Source organism: Heliconius melpomene, chromosome 13, assembly GCF_056956725.1.
Source record: "Heliconius melpomene rosina isolate 202511_hmr_F chromosome 13, ASM5695672v1, whole genome shotgun sequence".
NCBI classification, from domain to species: domain Eukaryota; kingdom Metazoa; phylum Arthropoda; class Insecta; order Lepidoptera; family Nymphalidae; genus Heliconius; species Heliconius melpomene.
Window position 1 is genome coordinate 16,665,935 of NC_140401.1, and position 23,988 is coordinate 16,689,922.

Here is a 23,988-nt window from a genome sequence, read left to right on the forward strand (position 1 = left end):
ATGGGTAAATTTTTGTTCAGCTTTATGCAGGAAGCATAATGGGTATAACTTGGTGATGAGCTACACGAAGTAAGCGGCAAATATTTGGTATTAGCAAGATAGGTAGGGAGAACCTGTAAACGAGTGACACTTCCGTTGTCGTTTGAGTGGCGGAACTCAGCGCCGTGCTTTGCCTCGACCAGAGCGAGGAAATGAAAATATGATTAAATTTCTCCAGTAAGAACAGAACAGACTGGCCTCTTCTAAATCTACCTTGCAATAATATATATATACATGAGATGTCTTAAACCAAACAATCAAAAGCTAATTATTCGAAAAAAAAGAACCACATAACAGTGCGAGTACAACAAACATTAACATGACTAATAGATCAAATACCTTATTGTTTAAACTCAATACTGTCGACACCGTACTCCATAGCGCTACCATGACTCTATTCGCTGTTGTGTTGACGACAGGTGCGCCTGCGCCAGTCGCTCTACAACCTGCGCAAGAGTCGGACGTTTGTTTGAAAATAAGAGAAAAAAACGTAAGAAACAAGAAAACAATCGGAAAATTGTGTTTGTGTTCCTTGTGTTTGTACTGTGCTGTGTTTTGTGTTTGTATTCTGTGTTTATGTCAGGCACGTACAGTTGAACAGAGGCTTGGTGTTTCATTCAATAACATATTTTGGTAAGTTTTGTAAGTCACGCTCGTTACGTCTTATTCTAGATAAAATCTAAGCCTCAATTTGTTTCAAGGCCAAGGTTTTTCATAATTGTTCAAATCATAGTATAAATAATTCTGCATGCAATATATTTATGTGCGTGTATTTCATATTTATTTCGTATATTATTGTTATAAAGATGTGAATCATAGAAATAGAACATTATATTGTGTTGAGAATTTTATTATTTTATAGTATTATTATTTTAAATATTAGATAAATAGATTTATATATAATTTAGAGGTACCTACATGAATTTAAACTAGCGACTTTTCGCTCAATGGTGATGATCACGTAGTCTAAGAAGTTTATTTCTTGTTTACTTGTTATTTACAATACAACGTAAAAAATATTTATTGTTCCATTTATAATAATAATGATTTATGTCCACGATATAAATAAATCCTCGTAAATAACTAATACTTAATAAAAAATATTCAAAAGATGTACATTAAAAAAATAATGTTTTTTTATCATATATTTTTTAAAATCAAATGTTATTGTAAAAATATTTCCATTTTGATACAATATTAAAAAGATCAACAATATATTCAAATATGTTATACAAATAGACAGATATTTTTTTATGTACTTATTTTATTGTTAAGAGTACCTAATAATATTTTTTTAAGATTTTGTTGCCTTTAGGGTCATTGAAATTTATTTTAAGTTATTTAATTAGATATAAAAATAAGTAATCACGGAACATCAACTCCAGATGCTTAAACTAGTATTAATAATATAACAATATTATAAACTTTTCTTGCAGCAACGTAATAGAAAATTATGATTTGATTGATTACAAACTGACGTAAACGTCTCTACTTTATGAATTCCCTTACGCGATGTAGAGCAGACTTCAGACAATTTACCGTTTTATATTGTTTTATTTTAGTCTATTATTAACAGGGATAAATATTAAAACAGTATTTTCAAAGGAAAAAACATATTCTTTAGATTTTTTTTATTATGTTAATTTATAGATAGTAAAGATTTTTTTATTTTATACGTTTTTTTCATTATTATTAAATATTGTCCGGCACATAGCTTCTCAAGGCCAATATAAATTATTATGACTAATTATTATTTTATTATCTCTATTTAATAGAAAAAAAATAGAATTTAATATTGTGGAAAAACATTCAATATGTAACACCTGTCTATACTAATTACGTGTAAATAAAACTGGTTACATATAAACAAAGCCAGCTTAATTCTTATATGAAATAAATAAAAAAATGACAATCTCTTGATAAATAAACATATTGTGATACTTGACTTTAGAGTAAAATAAAGTAATTAATCACTAAGCCTTTTTGTGAACTGGAGATAAAACAGTTGCTTTACTGTTTTGGCGCATATTAAGATAAGTAGATTGTACCTAGTGTTGAGATACTCTGTTGCCTCCGTGTGGGGCGAAGCTTAATGGTGAGCTTCATCTACAACAGCGGGAAAATGAAAATAGATTAAATATAATTATTCCTCTGAGTTGGGATCGAACCCACCACCTTCGTGTTTACAGTCAAATGCTATCTCATGAGGTCTCGTAATAGACTTCAAAATAATAATAAATAGTAATAAAATATAAGTCAATACTGTCTTCCACCTGTGTCGTACAATCGTGCCACATAAAGCGCCATTCACCGACAGGTTTACTTACGTACGATAGATTGCTAATCAGTTGCCAGAGAAAAAGTTATCATCGGGGATGTGAACCCGCACTTCCTGTATATATCCAACAGCTTTCTATAATTTTATGATAAGTGGAGTGATTATTGAGGTTAATATAACTAGATTCTTGTTTGCTTTTTTTCTCTATCGATTTTTTGACCTGTTAAAAAATTGTATACGAAGAGAAGAATTGAGAAGAAAATAAAAAAATACATATTGAAGTTTTAAAGTAAATTATAATAATGTAAGAACGACGTGTAATTAGTAAATTCTCTTTATTACGCATACGGAAATGATGAAAACAATAATTTTATTATATAGCCTTATTAATTCAATTTCAGTAACACATAATGCCATAATATGCAAGTTTATTTTTAATGTCGTCGTGGGTTCGATTCTCACTGGGGGTAATAAATAATTTTCATTTCGCTTGGGGAAACTAACTGATACTTGAACTAACTAACTACTGATAATTCGTACTTGTTTGTTTCCAGAAACTCATTGCATTTGAACTAAATGCAAATAGATTATTAGCAAGAAGCCCTTTATTAATATACAGCGTGTTGTATAATTGAATACTTCTTATAATTGTAAGAAGACATTCGCACTACTAATGGCTCTAACTGTTCTAATTAAATATATTAAAAAAAAATAAAGGGATGTGATAAAATATGGTAAAAAAAAATATTTTAAATATTTTTCTTGGATATACATATACTTATCATTTTCTGGATCAGAAAAAGAAAATCGAGGTAAGGACTAGTCCTTACTTATTTTTTATCTACCTGGGAAATAAAAGTAAATAAAATAATGGCGTTTTTCCTTTTTAATTTGTTGATTTGAACCTGCAAATAACCCAGTTGTTATAGATAAATTCATTTCACGCTGTTTCGACAAATTTTTGCCTTAAAAATGTTTTTTCAGTACGAAAAAATATTTAAATATTTATATTTGACCAGAACGTATAATTGGTTCTAATTAATATTTTACTGTACAAAGTGGGGAAAAAATAATAAAGTTTATGAGTTACAATCGCATGCAAATAAATAAAACGTATTTACGACTCTAATCGCCCCCCGACTATATACAGTGTCATAAAAGTCTTTCAACCATTTTAATGTATACACTTCAATATCGAAAATAATAAAGGTCTTTTATCAATGAATTTGATGAGATGAGAAACTAATATCTGATTACTCAGGTTTATTTTAAAAAAAATATTTTTTAAATAGGATTATTTAATCCACTGCCACAGCTTGCTTAAGAATAATAAGAAAATAATAGATAAAAGTATATAAACAAAATATTAAAAACAAGAAAAGACGTATTATTTAACAGTTAACCAGGGACTAAAGGAAAGGACAATATATACATACGCGTTAAAAACATAACCCACCTTTTGGACTTCGCCGCAGTCGGATAAAAAAGTAATGTCTCATATATTTTTTCGTTATTTAATCTTTTTGAAAATTTTATTTACATACTAAAGAAAGTTATCGATGAGTCCGAGTTTCAGAAAATATTGGCGATCATGGCCCTGAATGACTTATACATCGCGAAGCTGAAAAAAGTTTTTTAGTTTGTTTTTTTAGTTAGTTTCGTTTCATCGTAGACAGCTGAAAGTTGTTAGATTTTACAATATTTTAAATTTAAGCTTAAATTGTCTTGTACAAAAATATAAGTATGGAAGTATATTTTTATCATATCATCAATTCTTTCAGTTTTTGAGCAACTATACTACTAGACTGACCTGCAAATAAATTAATTAATCTCATGCACTAATAGTTTAAGAGGCGATGGCAACACAAATCGCATGTTAAATTATTTAACACGGCCTACTTTATTCTTTATATGGCGTTAAATTAAATATTAATGAAAACAACAGGTAAGATTTCTTAAGGTCGCCTCTTAGACTCGAAATCAATCTTGTCCTGACATTAACTGGTAGAACTGACCTACCACACCTAAAATATTTTTATAAGGCACATAAATAAACATATTTTATTTATGTTTTTTGCAACAAAATAAGTTGCAACCTGCATTTTATCCTTTCCCAGAGGTTAGTCATTTTTTAATATGTTTTGTATGTTTGTATGTAAAGTGGTGAAAGATCCATTGTGGTACAGTTGAAGTGTGGTTATACATAGTTGAACACTATGGTTGTGGATTCGATTTTCTTCGCTAATGCTGGTTGATTTCAAATAAATCAAAAACAAACTTCAAATTTAAAATCAAAGAAATAAATAAGACTAAATAAATAAATGAGTCGAAAATTTCAGTATTTTCATCGTTATACTAACAAGGCAAAGAAAGCATGGTATGACACAACGATCTACCTAAAAAAATCAAGAAATTATAATTTAGAATTTCAGCACGATTAGATTCCTTGTAAATAAATAGAGCCACAGGTATACATTAGTTAATATGTAAAATTTGTATTTTAAATTCGTATTGAAATATTGACATTTTCAATTTTTATGTCCAAAAGAATGACTTGAGCCACTTTTGGGGTCGAGCGTAAAAATAAGTTTAAAAACAATATCTTTTAAATCAATTGCTTATCGTGACTTTAAACAACTCGTATAATACAATTTTGCTTCATTTTGCATATTTTTATCGACGAGTGTCAATAACTCAATACGGATTAAATTAAAGAAGAAGGTAGCTACTTCGTATACGGTACAAAAAAATAGTCTGTGGTGTATTTATACCTACTAAATATTTTTTTAGGTCCCCGCCTGAATATAATATTCCTAGAATTCCCTAACCCTGCATATAATAGGGTTAGGGAATTCTGGGAGTGGTTACAATCAGGCGCTACTATATAATAAAATAATAACATGAATGTATGTGGAGAAGAACCTGTATTAAAAGACGAATCGAATATTTATTAATAACACATGCAAGAGTAGAGAAGAGAAGAACAGATGGCTAAAAAGTTGATAGCTTTTATGACAATATGGGAAAACTTTGTATAGGATTTTATTTATTTCCCTGGTCTGGTAAGCCGAATACGCGTAAGGTAATTTATTGGTCCTAGGTTACGCAACTTGGCAAGAAATATTTTGGCTGAAACCAGAGAAGGGGATGCCTTTGCATTGACTCCTCTTTATACTATTCACAGAGTTGAAACTCTATCCTAAAAAGTTAGCAGAGCAGCTACTAGTCATATATAATGCATTATCTTTCTTTGTAATTCATTTATATGTACGCACCGTCCGTTCTTAGATTTAGAAGAATGAACGACTCTACGAAACTTAACTTAAGTTTCAGAGAAATATGGGGATTTTGTGAAGAGTCGTTTTAGCACCATATTGGTAGTTATATATGTACATATCTGTTATATTGATTTCAAATCCAGCATAAACATACATGTATAAACATAAAACAACCATGTTTTTTCCATAAAAAATGGCTGACAGAGGAAGGAGGTTAAGACACTCCATACCGCACGCATATCTAAACTTTGAAAACATTGCCTCTCTATTAGCGGTACTCAACGCCGCCCGTCTTCTACCAGAGTGGAGAAATGAAAATAATGTAAATATAATCATTCCTCTGAGAGCGAATAGATTTCACAACTATCGCGTTAAAGCTAGACGTTGTCCTACTGAGCTACGAAGGCTTATTGGCAAAATATTGATAAAAAAGATAACCTTACGGCAAGATACAATACAAGCGGCTAGTATTAAATAACCTTGGTATGTTTATTGTTTTTGTCATTAGGTGCGTCAGGACAAACAACTTAAGGTTAGAAGTTAGTTTTTTGTGTTCAAATAGGTATTTTACACGTCAATGGACAAAAAAAATACTATTTATATTAATGTGCGCGTGGGTGCTATATGCGATGAAACCTATTTTTATTATAGCCTTATTTTTATCCTGCACCTGGCAAGGTAGGCAGAGGGAACCTGGGAACACCGCTGTGTAAATATTAATGGACTACAACTAGTAAAAATAACAAAAAAATATTTACAGTAAATTTTAAGCATTATTTAAAGCACAGATAATATATTTTCTGTTAAACAGCTATCTCCATAAAAATTAATAGCTAAATTAATTATGATTTGTTATCAAAATATATTTTAATTTTAGCCAGTGGGAGGTAAAGTGATATATCGGTAAATTTTCCTACTTCAGATATTTTTAGATATTAGGTTATAATGCCCGTTTTCCACCGCGTACGAAAGAGAATAACTGTGCGTGTTCATTTCAATTCTTTTTGCGCCATTAAACACAATGTCTGAAAATTCGACAAAAAGTGGGAATGGAGTATGTTAACCCTAGGTTCCCTTTGCCTACCCTAATAATATAAAGTTAAAAGAATAAAAAGGGAAAAGGACCTAAAATCTTGGCTATAACAGTCTGGCACATTTAGGTTAACAGTTAAGTCAATTTAGCAGTAACACGGAAGACACTAATGTGCGAACCATTTTGAGTGTCGTAGATTCGATAATAATCGATTTATTATACTTATCACCAATTTATTATGATCATTAAAGAATTGATTTATATAAAGTATCGATTTAGATATGGTAATGTTCGTATAAATATTCATGTTACATTTAAAATTAGGCTGTTTATTAATGAAACTAGATACTTTGTTGACGAATATTGAGTTGGTATTTTTTATTTGGATCTATCTATATGGGAGGAATGGATGGCACGGATTATATCTATAACGTTTGTTATAAAGGAAATGTCGTAAAATAAACAGTAGAGACGCTGTTCCAATGTACCACGATTGCCTCTAAAAGTAATTTTTATTAAAGCTTTTATAGCAGTGTAGGCAGAGGGATTCTAGTGTTACGACACTCCGGTTCCCACTAAAAAAACTAGAAATATTAAATAATTTATTTAATTCCGTTGCAGGGTGAGGAATTTAAGTAACGTTCTATAAATTAATTTACAATTACAAAGAATAAAAAAATATTATTTGTCAGGTATTTTAGTATTTTTACCTGACCACAATAAAAAAGGATAAAGTGTTTAACCTTGTGATTAGGTATTTTATGGATTTCGTATCTTCGAAACCTCTATAAATAGATATTTCCACACTATTGCATCCTTTAATGTGTCGATTTTGATCAATCGATTGCCAATTGATAAGACATACTCGCATATTTATAGGTTTATACAAAATTAAAAAGATATTTGAGAATATATACAGTATATGTTTTAATGACAATTTCGCTATAATCGTAATAGTTGTAGGTTCGATTCTCACTTATCTTTTGCTATTCTCGCTTTGTCCTGTTATAGGAGCGAGGAAATGAAAATAATACATCAAACTCACTACCGTCTTGATTACAAATGGACTCTATGCTGCTACTCCACGACTATATTTTATTATTATTTTGTAATATATACCGATATTTAAGTTTTAGATGAAAAACATTAAATATTATGTGTATAATATGAATATAATATATATAATATTATTGATGTATAATATGAATTTATATTGATTTGATTTCAACCTAATAAAATTTAATTTGTCAAGTAATATATTTTTATTCTACCTATAAATAAAAATAGTATTAACTGTTTATATTCGACAGCTATAGTGCCAAAACAGGAAAATTTATATTGATAATAAAGGCCGTTGGGATGCAGGCGCATAAGTTTGCGTCTGATTGTAAATGTAAAGGTTGTGGGTTCAATTCCCATTTAGAAAATGAATCTCTTTTCACTTCCTCATTCGTGCAAAGCGATCAATGGACATAGCGAGGCATTGGGTTTCGCGACTCAGTTCTCAATGTCTTGAAAATTGGGCAGAAAGAGGGGAACGGAATGTCCTATTACTAGGTTTCCTTTGCCTATCCTGCTATAACCGGAATTAAGTTTCAGCGTGCTTACAATGAAATGGAAATGAATTGAGTTATATCTTAATTTTCTCTTCTTATTATGTTATTTTATTTCAAATAGAATATAATATTACACTACAGAAAAATAATCCATGTCTAAGCTCCTAACCCACTCAAAATACGCTTTGAGCATTCGTTGAACTTGACACGTTAAAAAAGTTTCGGTGAACATAAGTTTATTTTATTTGCTTGAGCGCGGATACATTGCACGAGATAAAGCGGTCGTGGAAGCGGAAATGTAAAATAAAACCTTATTTATCCACGTTGAACCTATAGACTATTATTTTTATTATTATAGAGTCAGCTATATAATTTGTAAATCAACGCATTTATTGACTAACTTTGATATTATTATAATATATACTTCTGCTTTTATTTATATTATTTCAGTTTAGTCTCGCAATGCCTCGAGGCTTTGAGCGAAACTGTGAGGAACGGAGTATCTTAACACTAGGTTACCTCTACTTACCATGCTATATCCCATATATAGTGTGAAGCTGGAAAAAAATATATCAATTAATTGATAAAATGATAAAAAATATGAAAAATTAAAATATACATGAACGTATTGTAAATAAAATTGTTACCTATCTTACTGGGACTTGAATCATCCACTATAATAATGCTTAAAAAATTCTAATCCGCTATTTCTGACATAATGTGAACGGAAGCTAAAACAAGTGTTATTCATACCGGGTCGTAGGAGTCAGTAGGCGCGTGCCTAGAATTATAAGATGACCATTCTATTACACGAACTGGCGTTGGGTGTCGCGTGCTTTATTATTATACTTAATATTATGTTATCAAATATGTATGTTGAAATATTTTGTGGTATATGGGTCGCTACGATGTATAAAAATAAAGTAATAATAAAGAAATATTTCATTTGTCATTTAAATGTCAATACAAATATATCTAAGTGAGTCGTAGAGCAGCGGTAGAGTAAACGCGACTGTTTGGGTTCGATTTCCATTGGGAAGAATAAATATTCCGTCATTGAGTGCCGCTACTTACAAAAATAAATAATGTATAAATAAGTAAAGTTAAGACTAATAAATAATGTCCACATTTGAGACAGTTGATGGCCTCAGTACATAAACTATGTATTCTGTTCTTTTGCATTTTCCGATCCGCCTCAGTTCTTGTTGTAGTCGTATTTACATACACATATTTAAATAGCATGTGAATTTAATGATGATTGCTTTTGAGAAAGTGAAGCTATTGTTCAAGTTTTTACTATACTTTTTACTTAGTTTTTGTATTTATAATCTAGAAGTCGTCATCCGCAACATAACTTGCGTGGACTTTAAGACGTAAAATGGAAAAGCTAGTTATTTCCTGTTTACCTAGGAATTTCCAGAAATCCTCTCTTACTAGTAGTGGGGCTTTTCTGCAATCTCTAACCTGCTGAACACCCTCTGACATGCCGAATATCAACCCAATAAGTCTAGTAGCTTCGTAGGTGCGTTTTTTGTCAGTCACTCAGGAACGGAAAGAGGTCCATATAAAAATATAGATTATATAAAAAAAGAAAAAGAAAGAAGAAATACAGAAAAATCTCAAATTAATAATTAAACAGTAAGCTCTAATGAATGGAAACTTTAACATAACGTAACGGTCCTTAGACTTCTCTTGGACGACTACCTACCTACTAATATTAGTAGTGTAAACACTACCTCAGAGTTTATATGAAGCTTCAGACAGATTTTTTAGCAGTGAGGCCCTAATCAAATCATCTTCATGCTGTACCGTATACTAATTATTTTTGGTTTTTTATATTTCTTACATCATACTTTTTCTTAAAAATATTATCGTCCCATTTTAGATTTTTTATAAAGGTTGCGAGATTTTGAAATATAAATACTATTTATATAATTAAAACAAACCTTCTTAGAATAAATAATAGCACCCAAATAAATCTAAGCGGCGAGTTATAAAGCTGTTTTTCTAAATGCATTCTCTAAGGATTTTAAAATTAATGACTTTGACTTTACCGGGCTTGTTTTATACATCATTGATTTTTGGGCAAAAGTAAAAAAAATATATAAGCTGTCATCCAAAATATCTTTATTGCCTTGTAAATTAGCAATACTTGCCGAATTTCTAAGATAATATTTTGTATATAGCAGGGTAGCAGAAGGAACTTGGGAACCTAGTGTTAAAACACTCCCCACTATCTACCGAAATCTGGAGGCATTGCGTGTTGAGTATTTTTTCTTCTGTTATACTTATACAAAACTAAAAATAATAATCAAACTTTGAAAATTAAAAATCTGTCGTAAATGTTTTTTGGAACTCATTTAATTTATTTTAAATATATGAATAATGTTATGGTAAGCTCGAGTTTTTCAAATTTGTATTAAAAAATTATACATATTTCAACATATTAAGAATAATAAATTTTAATTATCTGCAAACATTGATAAAAGGATCGAAAACGATAAAGACAAAAGTAAACACAACACATCCTTTGATTAGTAATATTAACAAAAAATTGCTTAATTTTGTTTTACGACTCACTCGATGTTTTTTCTTAATCGATTCTTTAATCTTGAACGAGTCGAACGAATAACGATCCTTAATAATAACAATCAAATAAATCCGCAATAAAATAAGACTTTGTAATCAAACCGTATAAAGAAATTTAAAAGTAAATATTTATGATTTTTTTCCTTGTATTTTACTAATATCTTTATTTTTTTTCTTGTACGACTGACCCTACCGACGTATCGATTTGTCAGTCGATATTTTATTTTTAGCTTGTCTAGAGACATAAGGCTATCGACATCACCTTATCTATCCAGACCAAACTTAACATTTATTTTATTAATATACTAATTAATGGATTCTACACATGACTTCTAAGTATATTTAGTAATATTTTGTTTAAAACCGAAAGTTAATATTGATTAATTTCGTTTTATTACGTTACGTAAAGTACATTTTATATTTTAATAAGTTGACGTATGTATTAATATTCTTCAACTCTGCTTAAGACTTGCCAACTCTACTTGCTAAAAGACTTGTCAAGTTGGCAAGTTTTACATGGACCATCTGTCGTCTGACCTCTGTAACAAATAGTGGAAATACATAAGCAACCTTTGGTTATATTAAAGTTATTTTATGTCTAGATACAATATACTGCAGTTAAAGCTAGGGCCAAATGAGAAACTTTAAAATGACATTTGAAATCGACAATCACGTCTTGTCAATTACATGAGGCATGTCAATCTTATAGATTTCAGATTATTTGGAATACACTAATACAAAGATACTATTTATTTATTTATTTGAGTGGGCATCGAACCCACAACGTGTCGCATAGTACGCTTGTGTCTTCTGCGCCATATACAATTATACAATTAATTAGATTAGAAACAATTAATAAGTGATTTCCATTTTTATTTAATAAAACTTTTTAGGCTTTTAGGTTTGTCCTGTCTTTTTCGATAAAAAACCTAAATCAATTTTGTTGCAGAAAAGTTATTTATTCCTATTATTTAACTAAAAAAAAAATCTCAAATAAGTAATTATCAAAAAATGATTGCCCACTCCAGCCAACACCAGCATATGGCACACGCAGTATCTAACGCGTCAGGCGCCGTGGGCGGAGTGACTCACTAATGTTTACAAAGGTGAAAGTCCTATTACAATGAGCTTTCTTGTTTTTGTTTGACTTGTATGTTAAAATTGAGGTTATTGCATAATGGTATCTAAAACTTTTGTCAATTCAAATCAGTGGAGTTAAGCTCCGTTATTCGACGTCTCGATTTCAAGAGAAAAATGGAGAACCGTGATTTAAAATCCATTTTATATGCCCTCTTATTAGTGTACAAATACACTCGTTGAAAATATTCGTGTATTAAGCATTAGGTGCGCTTATATGCTATATACGGTGTTGAAGTCAAAATAATTGTAAAATATTTTTATATTTTCGTTTAGACAACCTGAGAAACGGCCTAATCGATATAAATACAGTTTTCACCGTTGTATTTCGGTAAACTTGCCCTACTATTAAGTGTTTGTTTTATTTCAATCGGTAAAACTAAATAAAAGAAATATATCAGACCGAGAGTTACATAAGCATAAGGATACATTCCGATGACGCCGCACTTGCACCTCGCGGAATCGAACAATAGTGTTTTAGTATTTTGCTGATTTAACTGTTTCGAATTATATAAAATTTTAATAAAGATTCTCTGTCTTCAACTTGCTTTAAAACAGAAAGGTTGTTTATAAAATTAAATAAATAATTTTTAAAAAGCCTTTTTCTCGCCTGAGTAATTTAACTGGCGCAGTCGGTAGGATCGCGGCGTGTTTGGCTTTAATCAAACTCTTAAAGCCCGCGAACGGTTTCTATCGTTATTACCGCGATCTATTAAGAAGAATCTACGACGGCGAGACCGGCGGAGCACCTAAGCATCGGAGGTTCTGCCAAGCAGTTGAGTCCCGGTTGGAGATGCAGAGGTTTCTTTGGTGAGTACTTTTGTTATCCAAGTTCCTATGCTATATTTCCTTCCGTATTTTTGTATCTGTCTATATAGCTCAAATCGCGATAGGCATTTACTATTATTGAATAAGTTTATGAGAAATAAATGAAATAATAAATAAATGAAATAATAAATGAAATGAAATAATAAATAAATGAAATAATAAATGAAATGAAATAATAAATAAATGAAATGAAATAATGAATAAATAATTAAATGAAATAATGAATAAATAATTAAATGAAATAATGAATAAATAATTAAATGAAATAATAAAATACTATTTTAATAAATATTATATTGAATTGAAATATTTTATTTGTTTGAATTATTTTGTTAAATAGGTTAGTCGTGATTAAAAGATAAAATGTCTTTTGAAAATTGCGAGAATTCTAGTTTTAAGTTAATTTCAGATTTTATGCCACGTTACGATGGTAATTCAAAAATTTTGAATTTTTATATTAGAAGAGTAGATAATATATTAAGCTTAATAGAGGGCGCAGCGAAACACCACCCCGCTATTGTGTGTTTAATCAAAAGCAGACTCAGTGGAGCCGCAATTGATGCAATAGCATACGAAGAGTTTCTAGACTCGTGGGACGCGATTAAACGCGCTTTGATTAGAAGATTAGGTGAACCTAGGAACGAAATCCAACTAATGCAAGAGCTAACTCGAACGCGACGTAATAAAAACGAAGACGCGGAAACTTTTGGGAAACGCCTTCGAGACATACTTGACACCCTTTTGTCCGTAGGTAAACATAGTAACAAAGAATATTATGAAAACATGGTTATAGAGCAATATACGAACCAATTAGACTTTCAAATTTCAATAGGTGTGCGTCTAGCCAGGCCTACCACATTAGAACTAGCAATTGTACAAGCTAGGCAAGAAGAAGCTAAGCTCACATACAATAGATTTGATAATAATTTTAAAATGTCAAACCCCCAAAGTAAGGTTAAAGAAAATCATAGAAACTTTATTTCATTTTCAAATTCACAATCTAGATTAAATAATCCACCTATGCACGTAAATTCAAATTTTACCCCTAGACAAAATAACTGGACACCAGAACAACGTCAACAATGGGTTCAGTCAATGCTACCATGGAAAAACCGACAACCCTCAGGTAATTATAGACCTTTTATTAATCATAGAGGTAACATCCCTCACCAGCAAATAAATCCACCCCAAAAAATATCAGATGTGACTATGAGGTCAACAAATAAACCAGAGAAGCCGCAGTTCGCAGTGGAGGAACTCTTCTACACAGACGAGCCACAGGAGCAACAAATCAATGAGTATTCCCAACACTACACCCCAGGTGAGTATTATTATGATAATATACATATACCAGACGAGCAGGATACTTATGAACCAGTTAATGACGAAATAAGTAACCAGCAGGATTTTACGTTAGGCATAGACCCAGACGTAAAGAGATAGTAAAAATAAATAATCATGATAAAGATCATTTACCCTACATAGTAATTCCCGAATTTAAAGGTAAGTTTTTAATTGACACAGGAGCTTCTAGATTCCTTATTTCATCAGAAGTTATATTTAATTCTATTTTTCAAAATTGTGTAGAATATGAACCATTTGAAATAAAAACAGCTCATGCGACAACACAGCATAGTCATGTAGCGAATTTACCCTTACCCCCAATCTTTAATAGTAATATTCTTCATAAATTCCTTATTTTTGATTTCGACCCTAAATACAAAGGACTTATAGGTCTAGATTTATTAAAATCATTATCTAGCAATATTAATTTGAAAAATAAAATATTACATACAGCGACAGCCGACATACCTATTTATTTTGACTATCCTAAAAAACTTATAAAAATAGAACCAAAGTGTGAGAAACCTATTATTTTAAAAACAAATTATACTGATGGATTTTATATCTACGACGACTATATTTGGTCTAAGGGATTGACATCCCCTGCTGCTATTATTAATGTTAAAAATGGAAAATTTATAACCAAAGTCATTAACACCAATTCAGAAGGACGAACCATATGTAACAGAAGTACATTTAAATTACGACCATATAATGTTATATATAAAGGCAAACAAAATATAAAAGCCGACGCCTTTCCTATGAACGAAATATTTTATAATAATGTAGAATCATTATCAACCGTAAATTCTAATAATAATAAAGTCGACAATATAAATGACAGTATATCCCAAGACGTAGGTGCACAAACTAGTGTAAACATAGCGCAGGTACCCCTTGTATCTAGTAATAACAACGATAATAACATAGAGCCTGACAACGACAGACAAAACATTATCCCGTCAGAGACTGAGACTGACAGTATGAGTATTATAACAATCAACCCTGATAATCTAGTATCTACTAACCATTCCCAACCAGACAACGAAAATAAAGGCTTACTAATTAAAAATAACGATAATGACAGACAAGTTAGGCAGTTTAACCCTAAAATAACGCCCAGTTCAAAGTTTAACCCTAAAATAACACCCAGCTCGAAATACAGAGTAGACAATAGATTAACTAATACTAGGATATTGGTAAAAGTAATTAATACTGAGAAGAAAATTGTATCATCTTTAAGGAAGTACATAAGAAAACCACATAAGGTAGGTGAAACAGTCTATGAGCAAGTAGCTAAGACGGCGCTCAGAGATAAAGCCATACCAGATTTCAAAGGTCCGTATAAGATAATTAATTTGCACCCTTACTATATAAAGGAGATTATAAAAAATCATCCAAACTCTAATTCTAATAGAGTTCGTTATAAATTGCTACGAAGGCCTAATCTTATTTCAGGTCCCTCGTGTTCTACACAAGAGCCAAAATAACCCTACATCCCATACATAATGGAATTTTATTATATTATTATTATTTAGATTTTATTAATTAAAGAATAACTCTTAAACAAAATGATATGTTTAACCTTGCTTTTACTTACTTAATAACGAATAAATATTATATATAATAGTTCTATATACAGAAAAATATTATATATAATAATTTTACATACAAATAAATACTATATATAATAATATATAATTATTTTAAAGAACTTATTTTGTTGTATGCGAGAATACTTCATCTTAAAGGATATATAAGGTTTATAGAAATAAAATAGAATATAAGTTAGATTTACTTATAAAAAACAAAAAAAAAAGATATATTATTCATATTCCTAGAGTTAGACATAGTATTATAAATGGTTTAGTTTCGATAATAATTCGATACTAATAATTATAATTATAATAAGGACATTTATTAATTCATAAAAAAATATATGTAGTTTTTAATTTTGTAAACATTAAACCTATTCAAATAAATAAATCAAAGTGTCTATTATGATGAAAGCATATAGTACAGAACATTTCCTAATTTCCCTCCTAGAAATTCCTTCCATTTCTAATGATAAATATAACATAGTTATTCCTTATTTCCAACCCTTATACTTGGTAACAAAGGGTACTCTTACCTAAAAGAAGGATTTAGAATATATACCTCTCGATTATATACATCAACTTGCATATAATATCCAAACCCTAGAAGAAGAGGAGAAATAAAGAAATAGAGTATTATCCTGGCTGTTTCAAGCTGATCTATGATTATTATATACTACTATAATAAATGTTGTTTTTGGAAAATCTACGAGCATTTTCCCAGAGTCCCGGAGGAAACCAGCAGCGAGGACGCTTCAGGAACCTGCAGGACCAGCTTCCATCTTAAGGAGGGAGGAGTTACATAAGCATAAGGATACATTCCGATGACGCCGCACTTGCACCTCGCGGAATCGAACAATAGTGTTTTAGTATTTTGCTGATTTAACTGTTTCGAATTATATAAAATTTTAATAAAGATTCTCTGTCTTCAACTTGCTTTAAAACAGAAAGGTTGTTTATAAAATTAAATAAATAATTTTTAAAAAGCCTTTTTCTCGCCTGAGTAATTTAACTCGAGTCGCATGCACAGTTACTATACAATATTATACGCAATAGTGACGATCCACTTACTTGACTTCCTCACAACCTAAGCTTTTCCATATTATGCAAAGTGAGTGACTAAGTAGAAATACTCGTACACTAGTTAAAATATAGCATTTCCCACGGGAACTCATTTAATCATAATAAAAAACACCCCTTGTCGATATCATGACGTTTCGTTCAGTGGTCACCTATTACTACTGCTTGAGGGGCTCAAAAACAATTTGCAATGTTTGTATGCAAGCATTTTCTATATAGAATTATTATATTTTCTACATATTTTTTCTAGTTTCTTTTTCTAGTGTCAGGACCCTCCGTTCTCCTTGTCCAATTTGATACATTATATATTTAGTGGCTGATTCAGCCCTGCGCTTTGCCTTATCAGAGCAGAGAAATAAAAATGACTCATTTCCTCGAGGTGGAATTGAATCCATAACCAAAGCGAAAATGTTCTAAAATCCTGTTGCTATACTCGTTTTGATGAAATTGTATACAACTATTGTAAGACTTTCATATAAGTATTTATTATTTTAATATTAGGATTGTTGTAGGTTACTTATATTTTTTAGTAAAGATATTTATCAGTTATTCGACACTATTTATATATTATATGTTTATTTACCTTTGTTCTTTCATATACATATGTTAATATAAAAGAGCAAAAAGTATAAGTATTACAAATAAAGCAAAATATTTTATAAGTTTATTCCAATAATAGTATTGAGAATATTTAATAAAACACTTAATATTACGCGGATTCACATTTACATTATATTAAAACAATATATTGCTACATATATCGATAAAAATAATAAAAACATATCTAAATCTACATCAAAATGGCTACTGTGGGTTCGACTTAAACTAGTTTGGGTCTTCATTACTATTTATTATTCACCAATTAATTGTATGTTAATATCTATATAACTAGTTTTTATGTTTTTGGCGGCTTCGCCCGCAAAATTGAGAATAAATAAGGGTTGTGTGTGACACATTTTAAGTACTCGAGGTAACTTTAACCGTAGGTCCACTCGGTTACATCAAAACGAATAACGTATTGTAATTATTAGCCTGTTATACTTTCCATGATAAATGCAATATGTTCCTGAGATTAGTGCTTTCAACCAAATAAACTCTTAAACGTTATAATAATAGTAAATATTAATATTAGGATATACCGTATACAAAATATCTGACTGTAATATATATTTCTTTTAAAAATATTTTATTTTCTGTTCAATTATATATAAAAATTCAAACTTCTCGACATCTCTAAAGATGCGGGAGACATAAGAAACGGAAAAATCAATTTCACGCGTCACAAAAGTACTCGTAAGCGAAGTTGCGGACGAAAATTAGTTGTAGATTATTTTTGTGTTCTTTTTATGCAAAATTGTTAATTTTAGACATACAATTTGTTAATTGAGCGTTCAAAAAGTTGTTTACTTTAAATTTACAATCCAAAATTATCATATTTCTCTTTAGATTCTGCATACGCCAGAGCTATCAAGTTACACCAATTAACAAAACTAAACAGAACTATTATATACGATCTTAATTAAAACAGGTTAGCTTTTTGATTCTTGGCAGACAGTTTTTTTTCCAAAGTGCACATTTTTACATTTATTAGCGTGGTCTCTTAATGACTTTTTGCCCATTTACAAGAAATTTAAGTAATAAATCAATTGGTTTTGGTAAAAAGGAACATTTATTATTATTGATTTTTACTTGAATTTTTATTTTACGATATATTACACCGTCGTGATGGAGTTGAGATATGTGACATACCTTATATCTGATACAATTTCACCGACACCTGGAGCTATGGTCTCTCATCAAAAACGGTCTGTACCTCATTTGACTAATCATTTAATTAATTTTTCAGCTTTATGTTTTTTATTTTGTATTGTGACGTGATTTCTAGAATTATAAAAAGTAATGAAGTAAAACTTCAGAATGTAAATTTTATTAGTATATTACACGAAACAAAATATTATGTTTTCATATTTTGGACGTGTGAAGAATATACGATATTCGACAGATATGGTTAGCGTAGTCAGTATAGTTCATGGCCACCATGAATGAATTTATTTATTTCAATAATCTAGACGTGTGTAAATTTGATTTTTCTTACTTCTGGTTATTTTCTTTCGAAGTGGATCATGCTTTTAATTAAGTCTAACTTCAGTATGAAAGGATAGGATATTTAACTTATTTATATTATTTAATAATAAAAAAGTCTGTTTTAAATAAAACCGTCTTCCCAAAAGACAAAGGGTTGCGTTTTAAAAAAATGTGATAAAAAAATAACGCATAAAAATATTAATTTACGAGCGAATGGGTAACAAACCTTAAATCGTATGTCAACAATAAATATAACAGATGTTACTCGTACATCCACGACGGCTGCGAGCGATCGTGATCTCCTCAATAACGTGTGATCATTTTGTATGGGCTCTCAGAATTATGCTTTATTATCGTTTTTTGTGAAGTTACTTTCTAGAGGAGGTCGCCGTGGTATAGTGGCGCAGTGAATAACTGTAAGAGCGATTAGTTACAGATTCAATCTTTATTATTATATTAGGTGGGATTAAATTATTATTTTTTTTTATTTTTTTCTCTCCAATAAGATAAAGTGCGTTGTGTTCCGTCACTCAACGCGCCAAGACTGCAGTTTTGCGTATTTTATTTTACTCAACTAATAATCTCTCATTCTGTAGTATTGTAATTAGATAAGAATTGTAAACATATCACATCTGTAGGTATTGAAATAATATTCCATAGCTCTAGTCTATGAGAGAGGTCAGTAGGCCACCCCCACATATGTTAGACTATCGCTGCCGTAACATGAAAGGGGTTGGATTATTTAACTTTGTCATGCTACAGTTTTGTTTTATTTCTGATATATGTACAAAAATCACTACCAATTCTTAACATGTCGTTTTTAAATATCGTAATTTATTTTGTACCTATTTTACGGACTCACCAGTCATCATGCGTATAGCAGGGTTGGCAAGAAGAATTTAATGTCAAGACTCTCTGTTCTCCACTTTCTGTGTGTTTTGGGTGGCAAAACTCAACAACGCGAAAAAGAAAATAATAAATAATATGTATAACGTCTAATTTCTCACGAAAACATTTACCTAACATCTCCAAAATTAGTAAACACTATTTTTTGGCTAAATAAATTTTTTTATTTGAAGTTACTGGTTTTTAATATAGAAAACAAGAATATCTATGACAAACTTTCAACCCTCATTTTAATCACCTTTGGGGTGATTTGCCAAAACGACTTTCTGAATAATAAGTTATGCTTCACAAATGATTCTAATACAATCAGAGAAAGATATCTTTTGCAACAAATTGAGCTGTGATCTTGTTCTCTGTTAAAGCTACCTCTGTCTATACTATGTTTTTAAATATATATTTACATAGACAGTCTTCTTATATTTAGAAAATGAATAACATATCAAAATATGCGTAAATCTACTTACAAATTTCATCATTAAGCCATACCATAAAAAATGATTTAGGATAACAGTCATTAGTGCAAGTATCCAGGTGGCTAGGTAAATATTTAATCGTTGGTGCAATTACCTACCTTGGTTTTTCCGCAACATGGTGTAATTCGTGTGAGTGGCGTTGCGATATCCTGTCATAATCTATTCAGAGTTTGTGTTTACTTTGAAACGTTTTTTTTGTACCTTAGGTATATAAAATAATAGCTAAGACTGTATGTAGGTAGATTTTTGTTTAATTAAGGATAGCGTAAGAATTATATAATCATTAAAAAAGAAAGTTGAAAAGCACGCTTTCCTACGTCAAGTGCTACAACTGTAATAGAATGAGAGCTATAAATTGTATGAGCCTAAATTCGAATGCTTTACCAGTAACCTCTCTCAGTCAAGAGTTCCTCTATTCAGTTCCTGGCTCCATTACGAGTCTGGAATCACAATGGAGCCAGATACTCCATGATACCATATTATCAACTAAGCTACGTAGAAATGTCTGCAAACACGAGGTGTCTGAAATGTCTGAAACGGACGAAAAAAATTGGTCCGTTTGACAAAGAAAAGCTTTGGTTTCCGCCATTAACGAGCAGCGTATTGGGTGAAAAAGGGAAAATAGAGTTTCTTGTAGCTCGTTTTTAACTCACAGCAATCATGTCTATTTATTTATAATCCAATAATTATAAAATATATATGGAAACATACATAAATACACATTATAAATAAATATTGTATACGATATCGTAACAATATATGAAGAAAGCCGTGATAAAGAACCCACACTATCCTTAACTCTTTGTCTATACATCGTTTCGTCAGTTTTACATTCTAATAACGGACAATAATCACTCCAAAACGTTTATTAAAAAAAGTCTAACATTTCATACGACTTTACAGCATGGGGTCAAAAATCCCATGACCTGTGACTCATAACGCCTAGCTTAAACTGCTATACAAAATTGAATAACATTCTTTTGTAGCCTTTATTCCATTGAGTTAAGGTTTAAAATTAATGTTATATCTTTTTGACACCTGAAAAAATATATTTGCAAAATATACAGTATAAAATTCTATTATATTATAAGTAACGAGAACACTTATTTCATAGCTCCTAAGACTATAATTTCTTTAGAAAACGGGTGCTTAATATTTGACTAGTATGTGTTTTTTTAACTTTATGCTTAATCTCTCATTGAAGAAAATACAGATATATAGGTCCGTCCAAAACTTAAAATATATATCCCTGATATAGTTCACCATAAAGTTGCGTCTATAAAAATACAATTTTTTGTGTAGGGTAGAAAAGAAAAAGGCAGCGATGGTATATTAAGTTCTATGTACTTATTGCGCAAAAATCAAAGAAAGTTAAATATGTAATAGTATTGAGTCCGTCGTAGAGTATTGCTACAGCTTCTATAAACTTCTGTAAACGTGACGATTGTGGGTTCGATTACAATTCGAAAGAATGAATCTTTTATTTTTTTACTCTGGTAACAATACTAAGCCATTTAGCACTTATATCTCTAAAATTGGACGAAAGGCAGGAGACGGAGTGTCTTAACAACTTGTCTTACTTATCTTTAAGTTTCTGCTATGTATCAGGGTATCAACTCCACAAATATGGGAAATATTTTTCCTCCAAATAACTTCTCCAAATTCTTAGAACGTATTACAAATTGATCCCGTGACCCACACTCGTGTATAATCAAGCTTTTATTATATTAAACGAGCTATTATGCGACCGCGGGTATCGATGGGTAATGAAGCGCCGCAAGCCTAATGTGCCAATCATACAAAAAATATATAATTTTAACTATTATATCTATATGAAAATAATGTTGGTAGGATTTTTGCTTTTGGTCTAGTAGGTAATGACTGTTTTTAATAGGCGGTCGTAGGTTTAATTTCCATTTCGTATTGATATGCTAAATATGAAGAATTATAAGACACAGATGATTTAAATCGGTCAAGTACGTAAATTATAATACTAATTATGTATTTATTGTATTTTAATGTGAAAGTGTTAAAATACAATAATGAAAACTGCATTTATATCAGTCAAACCGTTTCTGAGATAAGTGTGCACAAACGCACAGATAAACAGACAAACATACAAACTTTTTAAAAGTCCTTGTTTTGGGTTCTATTGTATTTACTACTTCCACCAATACATCTTATCATATTATATCTTCCACGTACAGCGAAGAGTTACAGTTTTATTATATGTATAGATATAGATAAGTATATAAATTTCCCACCTTAGTAAAATGACTAATTTAATTATCTCTACCATACAAGGGGCCGCAGATTAGCAAAAAATTAATAGGCTAATTTCTCATAGATAAACGTAACTGTATGACTGTGCTACTTTGTTATGATCGATATACATATACTATATACTCCCATACTTATACAGCGTCCATCCGTTTATGTAAATATTACTCGTGACTACAAATCCGTGGAATAACAGCTTAAGATTATTTTCCAGATAATACATGATGTTCGATATTCCGTTAGGATTGCCACTAAACTGTAGATGTAATGGTTTAAAATAACAATATCAATGCTACAAGTAGAACGAGTTATTACCATGTAATGGTTTACTAACATACGACCTGGTTTTGTCTTTTAAATTTTCAATATAATCGTAAATTTTACTATAAAATACTCCTTTGTAGGTGCTTTAACGTCTTCCTTTTACGCCAGTTTCTTAACTAAATAAATGTCAAACAATTTGAAAACTAAAATATTATCTAATCGATATTTTATACGACGCTAATAAAAATTTTAAATTAATTATTATTCAATGATTTATAACATTTTTATATTTACAGCTACGCCAGCGGACGTTAATGTTGGCAGTTGTGATTTTTAATTACTCATCTTTATGATACATCCAGTGGTAGTATTGCGCTATGCTATAATATAGAAAGCATCTTTAAAATCATATTTTTATTACTTGTTTTTAGTATTTTTTATGGTGAAGAGATTTTATTTCATGCATAAACTGAAGAACTAAATATTCCTCGTTATGAAATAATTGGTAAAATGGTAAATAAACAGAATAAATTACTTAAAGATAATATACAACCTCACAATGTACGTCTAAAATAAATGGCTCTACAGTTAATATAATGTAATAATCGAGTATTTAGATTTTTTTATATTAAAATCTCTAATAAATTAGGTAATTCGACTGCATTTGTGGATTCATATTTTTACACATCTTCCTCTTAGCGCTCACGTACTGTGCGTGCACCGTGTCTCTCAGTCAATCATTTCCTGTGAGATCCGTGGTTACTTTCGTCGCCTATAGCTCCTGGAGACCCGTGTCTTCTTTTAGAAGCCACTCCACAGGTAAGACTCTTAGTTATCCCGAGGAAGAACAACCGTAAGTGATCAGCTACCAGGTAGCGGTTCCAGCTTTTCAGTACTTAGTTACTTATAGAGAATTTTTATTTATAAAGATTGTAGTGTAGACGACACAAGCTAATATAATTTCAATGGAAATAGATGTCGTAAAATGTTATCGCTGTATTATATGGCCATTTAATTTGCCATCTGATTTATAAGATAAATAGAAAGTTAAACAAATTTGACGACTTTAATGGTATTATATTGTTTGTATTCATAAAATAAATATCTTCTCTAGTTTTATATGTCGGATTGAATTACGTTTTACAGTTAGTTATTATTTTTTTTTTAATGTGTATGGTAAAAATGTTAGAGTTAAATTGTATTTATTATAGTACATATATGTA

At 30.3% G+C, this 23,988-nt stretch overlaps 1 protein-coding gene across 2 annotated transcripts in view; it reads left to right on the forward strand.

The window, feature by feature from the left end:
- The first annotated feature begins 442 nt into the window (after positions 1-442).
- LOC146533178 (uncharacterized) overlaps positions 443-23,988 on the forward strand; it is a 95,129-nt gene continuing 71,583 nt past the window's right edge. The window contains exon 1 of one of the 2 annotated variants that reach the window (XM_085195692.1): positions 443-672. The gene's annotated coding sequence lies outside the window, so the exon portion shown is untranslated. The remainder of the gene's footprint in view (positions 673-23,988) is intronic. The other variant, XM_085195691.1, reaches the window with a different exon arrangement.